The 9,895-nt window shown below is 40.5% G+C and overlaps 1 pseudogene; it reads left to right on the top strand.

Annotated features, from left to right (window-relative positions):
* The first annotated feature begins 7,569 nt into the window (after positions 1 to 7,569).
* On the top strand, positions 7,570 to 8,340 carry LOC132225652 (cyclin-Q-like; annotated as a pseudogene).
* Positions 8,341 to 9,895: the final 1,555 nt, after the last annotated feature.

Below are 9,895 nucleotides of genomic sequence, written 5' to 3'. Positions count from 1 at the left end.
CAAATGGACACTAAATCTTTGAAATAGGGAAAACTGGTTAATATGAAACGAACTTTCCCTGCTACAGATATATTGAAATGAATATACTTACCTTTCATAGTCAGTAAAATAAGTAAATAGATAAATTAATTAAAAGACAACTTCCCTGAAAATAGCTCAACATTTTTATTCATGTTTCATATTCATCATATACAGGAAAGAAAGAAGGAAGGAAGGAAAGAAAGAAAGAAAGAAAGAAAGAAAGAAAGAAAGAAAGAAAGAAAGAACAATAAACTTGGTCAATCATTGGTTTTTAGCCTTTTCCTGAGTCAGAGTCTCCTTGGTTAATCTATTTAATACCATAGACATTTCCCTTATGTAGTTTCCAAATGGAAAGTTTTCTACATCAAACATAGGTACAAGATGGTCTTATCAAAGTAATCATAGAGATTATTATTTTACACAGTACAGGGTTGCACATTCCTATACTCAAAACTAGTATTTCAAATCCAATTCTAAATAATGAAGTGTGTGTCCTTGAAGTTTATATAGTTAGACTAACTTTTATTTCAGTGGGAATTTTCCAAGGTGAACTGATGACCTTTTTTCAGACGAAGGAAGTGTACTTTCAGAACAAATTCTTAGTAGTTCAATAAGTATGAATCTTCACTTTAAACCTACATGACTTCTTATCCCCAAAGTGTAACATTCTAACATAAGATCAATAGAATTGAGTTCTTCAGAGAAGAGTTGAAGTGACTAGAGGAAAGAGTAATGCTAAAATAGACTTAATTTAGCTTGAGGTTTAAATCCTATCCCTGTAAGGTCATTAGGAGTGTTTCATACATTACATATTTCATTCATTATTATAAGTGCTATGCCTCTTTAGCAATTACAAATCATATTGACCATCTGTATACATTCTCAATATAATGAATGGTATCATTTATTTTGCCTTGAAAATTATGAATGAAATTGAGGTGTATCTCTTCATTCAATGTTACTGTTTTCACATAAATAATGGTTTCATGCTCATATCTTTATTTTTTAATTTTTTAGAAACATTTGAGTTACTGACAGTTTCTGCACTTTTTATTGAATTTATAGGAGTTAATATGATCACATAGGCTTCAGGTACAGAAGTCTATGATACCTCATTTGCATAGTGTATTATGTGTTTATGTAAGTCATATCTCCTACCATCCTTTGATTTTGAAACATTACCTAAGTTATTTCCACCTGAGGGATGTCCTTTTGCTTCTCTTACTTCCTCCTCTTCCACTTCTCAGATTTCTTACATCACCTCTATTTCTTTATGGAAGTGGTGCCCTATGCCCACCCCCACTTTGAAAAGATGGTTTCTTGGTGTAGTCTACTTTAATTGTTTTTCCACCCACAGACTAAAATGAGTACACATAATATCAACACTACATAACATTTAACCTGAACAAATGAATAACTCTTTGAAACCTACTTATTATTGCAACTAAAATCAAGATCTACCTCAAATTCTTCTCCCAAACCAAGCATTTCCTGCTAAAAAGATAGAGTCTTTTTTCACGGTAAGTTTACTGAAGACTTCATTATTAACAATATTCCATTGAAGTAGTTAACACAGAACTATATATGTTGGTTAATAAAAGTCCACCAAAAACCTCTAGTAATAAGGAGTAAAATGCCTCACATTCCAGGGGAAAACACATACATTCCATTCATGTTTTTTAATATGCTTGTTCTTGGTTATCTGGAGAGAGGGATAGAGAGATGGAAACATAGATGAAAGACAAATATTTTGATCAGCTGCTTCCTTAAATGTCTCATACTGGCAAACCAGCCAGCACCCTGGGCATGTGTCCTGACCAGGAATAGATGATGAGACTTCTTGGTTCACAATTCAATCCTCAACCATTGAGCAATACTGACTGGACAATGGGGATTACTTTTTAGAATGTGTCTGTTACTTCATTTATTACATCTATTGCATTTTTTCTAGTGCACCCGCTTACATACACTATTTTTTAAGACAAACAATCATTCATTCAAAATGATTAGGTACTTTAATCCTCCTCTACCACCTCTCAGATTTCTTACTTTTACTATTTCTTCAGTTAAAATGACAGAAAACAATGTCCAGTATGTATGCAACTCTGTATTTACATAGTTCTGATTTGTTTCTCCATTCTATTTTTAATTGGCTCCTTGCACAATCTTTAGTATTTTTAAGTTACTACTCTGTTTGATGTTAAATATGGTTCTAAGAAAACAAGCCATCTTGAAGGGGAGAGCTGCTATGACTAGGAACCCAGCCTCACCTCCACCCAGATGGGCCTCAGAAATCACCTGAGATCCTAGAGCAGGTGTGGACAAACTTTTTGACTTGAGGGCCACAATGGGTTCTTAAACTGGACGGGAGGGCCGGAACAAAAGCATGGATGGAGTGTTTGTGTGAACTAATATAAATTCAAAGTAAACATCATTACATAAAAGGGTACGGGTTTTTTTTTTTTTTTTTTTTTTTTTTTTTTTTATTCATTTCAAACGGGCTGGATCTGGCCCGAGGGCCGTAGTTTGCCCACTGCTGTCATAGAGCCACTCTGGCCAAAGACCTTTTCACAGCAGAAGCAGGCCCATGGACAGCAGGACTCCAGCCCCCCACCACTGCCACTGCCTACTGTGAGTCTTGGTGTGCACAATTGAATTGAATTGCCGATCCACTCTGTGGCTATTGGCCCCTCACACCCTGGTACCTGGGTTCTGCAATGATAGCTAAAATTGGGATAGAAACAAACAACCCACAAAGGAGAGAAAGGGAGGAATTGCCAGAAGAGGAACTCAATTAAATGGAGACCTACAATATGTTCAAAAAGGAATTCAGAATAAGGTCATACGGTTCATACACCAGATGCATGGGAAATCCACAACTTACGTAAGAATCAAGGAAAAATGAAAAAAAATTGATAATAGCTACAATAAAAATATATGATGGAAGGTTTCAATTGTAGACTAGAAGTAGCAAAGAATTGAATCAGTGATTTAGGAAACAGGGAAGTGTAACACACCCTGAACAACAAAATCTGGACAGCAATTGGAGAGAAAAAATAGAAAGCAGGTGTATATCCTAAGGGAGATGGGGGACAACATGAAACAAAGTAACATGTGTATAATAAGGGTGTCAGAAGGACAAGATGAGGAACAAGGATTAGAAAACCTATTAGAAGAAATAATGACAAAAACTTCCTGATCTTGGGAAGAAAAAGTCACACAAGCACAGACAGTCCCAAACAAGATGAACCCAATAAGACCTATACCAAGACACATTGCAATTATAATGGCAAACAATAATAGCACAAACAGAACCTTAAAGGCTGCAAGAGAGAGACAGAGAGTCACCTACAAAGGCTCTCCTGTTAGATTATCAAATGATTTTTAACAGAAACACATCAGGCAGGAAGGGAATGAAAGGAAATATACAAAGTGATGCAAAAGAAGGGACCACATCCAAGAATACTTATCCAGCAAGGAAATCATGCAAAACTATAGGGGAATTCCATGTCTTCACAGAAAAAAAGAATCAAAGGGAGTGTTTCACTACTAAATCATCAATGCAAGAAATGCTAAAGCGACTGTTGTAAAAAGAAGGAATAGAAGAGACAGAAGAAACACAGGCATGAAGAAAAAAGTGGCAACAAATCAGTACCTATCAAAATAACCTTAAACCTAAATGGACTAAACACCACATTCAAAAGATATAAAATGGCTAAAATTATAATAAAACAAGACCGATATGTATGCTGTCTATGAGAGACCCACCTCAGAATAAGGGGCTCACATGGACTGAACGTGGAAGGAGAGAAAATACTTTTCAGGCAAAGGAGGGGAAAAAACTAGGGGATCAATAATTATATTTGAAAAATTAAATCTCAAGATGCCAAGATGGCGACAGAATAGGCAGACGTGTCCCAGGGCTTGTCCTGGAGCAAATGGAGTGTGCAGCTGAAACTAGTAACACCCACCCAGAATTGGCAAAGTACACACAGGTGGTGAGACAGTTTGCAGCCGGGAAGGGCAGAGTTCCTCTGGTAAGGTAAAAACCAGGGATCTGGGCAGGAAAGTTTGCCACACCTCTGAGTTCAGAAAGTATATAAGCACCCCTATGTTCATAGCAGCACAATTCACCATAGCTAAGATCTGGAAACAGCCTTAGTGCCAATCAGCAGATGAATGGATTAGAAAACCGTGGTATATCTACATGATGGAATACTATGCTGTTGTAAAAACGAAGGAATTCTTGCCATTTGCAGCAGCATGGAAGGAACTGGAGAGCATTATGCTAAGTGAAATAAGCCAGTCAATGAAGGAAAAATACCACATGATCTCACTCATTTATGGATAATAAAGACCAGTATAAACTTATGAACAAAAATAGATACAGAGGCAGAGCAGCTTCGAACAGACTGTCAAACTACAGCGGGAAGGACGTGGAGGGTTGGGGGGCAGGCGGGGAGGGTAAGAGATCACCTGAAAGACTTGTATGCATGCATATAAGCATAACCAATGGACATAAGACACTGGGGGGTAGGGGAGGCCAGGGGATTGTCAGGGCGGGGAAGAAAAAGGAGACATATGTAATACCCTTTGTAATACTTTAAGCAATAAAACAATTTAGAAAAGAAAAAAGAAATCTCAAAGTAATGGTCATAAAAAAGAGATAAGACCAATTGCTATGATGAGCTCTGACACACAGGAGGTCGACTCTCAATGCAAGAGCTGCCCTTGGTGGTCAGTAAGCTCCCACAAGGGCAGCACCACTCAGCTGGATGCAATGCTGATGACTGGCAAGTGGAGCAGCAGTGGCAGGAATCTCTCCCACCTCCACAGAGGTGCTAAGAATATTTAGCAACTGGGATTAAGCCTAAGCCATCATTCGGACATCCCCTGAGGTCTCCCAGACTCCCAGAGGGTGAGGGACTCCGCCAAGTGTACAAAATTCGTTCACTGGGCCTCTAATATTACTAATAAACTACAATAAGATATAACAAAATTGCAATACTTGGAGGCTAAATAGTCTTTTATTAAATAAATGGAGGCCCAGAGGATGAATTCCTGTACAGAAGCAGTCTGGTCCGCCTCCCCAGATGGGGGCACATGGGGCCAGGCTGGCAGCGGTTAGTGGCCATTGGCAGTAAACCAGAAGGCCATGCCTCCAATCTGGGTGTTAGTGCACATAGGGGGTGTGGCTGACCAGGAGGAAAGGCTGTGGATGGTTTGCTTCTCAGTCCCACCCCGATTGGGGGGTTGGGGGCAGATGGGAGGCCAGGCTGGTCAGGGATATGGCCGATTGTGGCCCAGATAAGGCTGGTAGGCTGCCGCAATGAAACTCATAGCCACCAGCCATTCTGGTCATTCTGCCGTTCCGGTCACAGGGCTTTTATGTACAAAGATAGATGACTGGATTACCACATAGATTAAAGAAGAAATTAAAATCATCCTGGAAATAAAAGACAATTAAAAATAAAAATCCAAAATCTATGGGACACACTGAAAGTATTCCTTAGAGGGAACTTCATAGTATTACAGGCCTAACTAAAAGAACAAGAAAAATAGTTATCAAATTATCTAACCCCCACAACTTAAAACGTTAGAGAGAGCAACAAGCAAAGCACAAACTGAGCAGCAGGAAGGAAATAATGAAGATCACAGCAGAAATAAATTACATCAGGACCAAAAACCGCACAAAAGATTAATAAAGTCATGAGCTATTTCTTTGAAAGGATAACCCAGATTGATTAACCTCTAGCTAGGCCCACCAACAGGACCCAAGTAAACAAAATCAGAAATGAAAGAGGCAAAATAGCAAAAGACCCCACAGATATAAAAAGGATTGTAAATCAATACTATGGACAACTCTACTCCAACAAACTGATTAACCCTGAAGAAATGGACATATTCCTAGAAAAATACAATCTTCCTAAACTCAATTAGGAAGAATAAAACATAGGACTAGGACAATAACTACTCAGGAAATTCAAGCAGTCACAAAAATAACTTGCAGCAAACTAAAGCCTGGGCTAGATGGCTTCACAGGGAGTTTTACCAAGTGTTCAAAGAAAAACTAAAACCTTCTTCCTCAGACTATTCCATAAAATTCAAAGGAAATACTATTTCCAAATGCTTTCTATGAAGGCAGCATTCCTCCAATCCCAAAACCAGATAGAGAAAATATGAAGAAAGAAAAATGCAGGCCAATATATCTCTGATGAACATAGATGTTACAATCCTCAACAGAACTCTAACAAATCCGATGCAACATTACATTGGAATGAGCATACACCATGACAAAGCAGATATATTCTGGGGAAGTAGGATGAGTCAACATCCAGAAATCAATAAATGTGATGCAAATTGAGAGAGATTCATATCAATTGGTGCAGGAAAAGCATTTGACAAAATCCAACACCCAATTTTGATAAAAACTCTAAGCAAACTGGGCATAGAGGGATCATACCTCAACATAATAAAAGCCTTAGGTAACAAACCTGCAGACAATATCATACTCACTGGCCAAAAACAATTATTCTAAGAAGAGGAACAAGACAGGGATGCCCACTCTCACCACTTCTGTTCAACAGAGTACTGGTAGTGCTAGGCAATGAAATCAGACAAGAAAAAGTCAAACAAGGCATGCTAAGTGGAAAAGAAGAAGTAAAACTGTCATTATTCGCACATGGCATGGTACTGTCCATAGAAATACCTAAAGACTCCATCAAAAAAACTAGGAGATTTAATAAATGAATTTGGCAATGTAGCAGGGTACAAAATTAACACCCAGAATTCTATGGCTTTTTGATACATGGATAATGAACTCACAGAAAGAGAAACTAAAAAAAAAAAAAAATGCGATTTACCAGTGCAACCAAAAATTAAGAAACCTAGGAATAAACTAAATTAAGGAGGTAAAAGACCTGTTCTTGGAAAACTCCAGGAAATTGAAAAAAGTGATAGAGGAAGATTAAAGCAAATAGAAGAACATACCATATTCATGGTTTGGTACAATCAACATCATTAAAATGTTCATAGTACCCAAAGCAATGTACAGTTTTAATGTATTCCCATTAAAATATCAATGGCGTATCTCACAGACCTAGCAGAAAGTTTCCAAAAATTCCTATGGATTTAAAAAAAGACACCAAATAGTTACAGCAATCTGGACAAAGAAGAACAAAGTTGGAGGGATCACAATACCAGATATCAAGCTATATTCCAAAGCCACCATTCTCAGAACTGTCTGTTACTGGCACTAGAATAGACATAAAGACCAATGGGACAGAACAGAAAACATAGAAGTCAACCCTAACCATTATGCTCAATTAATATTTGACAAAGGAGGCAAAAGCATAGAATGCATTCATACAGTCTCTTCAATAATTGGTGTTGGAACCTGGATGGCAGTTCGGCCTGGGCAGGTTGGGGCAGGTGGGCAGCTGGGCGAGGCAGGGCGGCTGCGCCCTGGGCTAGGACTCCGCTGGCACAGGAACCAGGCTGGAGACTCTTTTCCTTTCTGCGGGGTCTGGGACCTCCGGGCAGGGCCCCATGGAGGACCTTAGCCTGGACAACTGCAAAGAGGAGGACATGGCACTGGGCGCCAAGTGGTGGCCCTCACCCCAGGCTAGGGTGCACTTCCGTGTGATAAGGTTCATCATGGAGGCAGGTGTCAAGCTAGGGATGCAGTCCATTCCCCTCGCCACTGCCTGTGCCATTTACCATACGTTCTTCTGCGAGATCAACGTGGACGCCTATGACCCCTACTTGTTGGCCATGTCTGCCCTTTACTTGGCTAGCAAAGTGGAAGAAAAGCCCCTGCAATCCCGTGACATCATCGTGTCCAACAGGTACTTCCACCCGAGCAGCGAGCCCTTGGAGATGGACTCCCGATTCTGGGTGATCCGGGACAGCATTGTGCAATGCGAGCTCCTTGTGCTGCGGGTACTGCGCTTACAAGTCTCCTTTCAGCACCCACACAGGTACCTGCTCCACTACCCGATTTCACTCAAGAACTGGCTGAATCCTTACAGCTGGCAACGGACCCCCATCTCCGTCACTGCCTGGGACCTGCTGTAGGATAGCTACCAGAGGGGGTTGTGCGTCCAGATCCAGGCTCAGCACATAGCGGTGGCGGTGCTCCACCTGGCCCTGCAGGTCTATGGGGTCCAGGTGCCCGCCAAGGCCAAGGCCGAGAAGCCATGGTGGCAGGTGTTTAGTGGCGACCTTACCAAGCCAATCATTGATAACATTGTGTCTGATCTCACTCGGATTTATACCATGGACACAGAGATCCCTGAAGGCCCTGGCCCAAGCCTGTAAAAAGAGAGGCCTGGGATGCTTGGCTGCCAGGGGACAGCGCCCCCACATCGCCCTGAAGGCCGGTCCCCAGAGCACTGGCTGGGAGGACTGGTTTTGTGCTTCTGCAGACAGGCCAGTGAAGGCGATGACATGCTGCCACTTTGATTCTCAGGCTTTGACTGTCCCTGGTAGCCAAGTTGAAGATGGTGATGGGCACTGCACCTCCCGCGGGCAGGAGCATGCTGTGGGCGGCTCTGAGGCCTCCGGGTCGGCTTTCGTCCTTTGAAAGGACACAGACTACAGCAGAGGTTTGGGATCAGTGGAAGGAAAATCAAAGAACTGATGGGACTGTGCCCCAGGGGATTTTTTTAAAGGCCAGATTCAGAGAAAGTATGACTCAATTAACATAGAGGAAAATTTATTTTGTTTCATTAAAGATATTCCAAAGCCAAAATATAAACATAATAATTATAGGTGTTGGACAAATAGCACAGATAAATGCAAAAAAATTAATCTAGACCACCAACTTACTCCATATACAAGTATAAACTGGGAATGAATAAAGGACTTAAACGTAAGTGGGTAACCATGAAAATCTTAGAAGACAAAATATCAGGCATATGTCTCAGCAATACCTTTACTGATACAGCTCCTAGGGCAATGGAAACTGAGGAGAAAAGAAACAACTGGGACTACATCAAATTAAAACACTTCTGCAGAGAAGAAGCAGCCAACAAATACAAGAACAACAACAACAAAACAAGGAAGTCCACTGCCTGGGAGAAGATATTTGCCAATGTTATATCCAATAAGGACCTATTCTCCAAAATTCATACTGAACTCATCCAATTAAACAAAAGGAAGATCAACATCCCAATAAAAAAAATGGGCACCACCAGCACGAAGGCCCCTTCTGACTTATGGTAGTCCAGTCCCTGTGATAATTATTACAGTCAAACAGGAGATAGGTATGATGGGGGCACGGCAATTCCTGCAACAGCCGATGGGACACCCCGGTAAGAGGTCCTGAGTGTGGTGCTGGTGGCGATCACAGGATACACCATGTACGCAAGAGAGAGTGAATCATGCAGTACAGTAGCTCACCTGAGCGGGCACTCGGGGAGTGAGGGGGGAAGCCCCAGTGACAGAAGAATTAGACACTGAAATTAAAAATGATAAGGTACAGACAACATCTTATACTAAAGAATTTGGCTGCTGTTATTTAACAATGACAAAAAGCAAATGGTAGGTTTGGGGGAAGCATCAAGAATTGTAGGTACCATTATGAAGTTTCAGGATTGGAGGCAAGGTTTGAATTATACACGGTTGTTTCATAAGTGCTGATTTAAATTACAATATACTTAAATGTTTAAATTTCACATATTTTATTGTTAAAATATTCAGAATATAAGAACAACGAACAGACCAACAGAGGCAAGACACTGGGAGTGTGTGACGAGAACAAGTGACTAGGAATAGGGGAGGCCGGGGGGAGGTCAGTAGAAAAAAAGAAAGACATATATATTACTATTTGTAAAACCTTAAGCACTAACATTACAAAATATTTTCAGAAGAA

This window comes from Myotis daubentonii, chromosome Y (genome assembly GCF_963259705.1).
Source record: "Myotis daubentonii chromosome Y, mMyoDau2.1, whole genome shotgun sequence".
NCBI classification, from domain to species: Eukaryota; Metazoa; Chordata; class Mammalia; order Chiroptera; family Vespertilionidae; genus Myotis; species Myotis daubentonii.
This window is presented reverse-complemented; position numbering and strand designations above follow the sequence as displayed.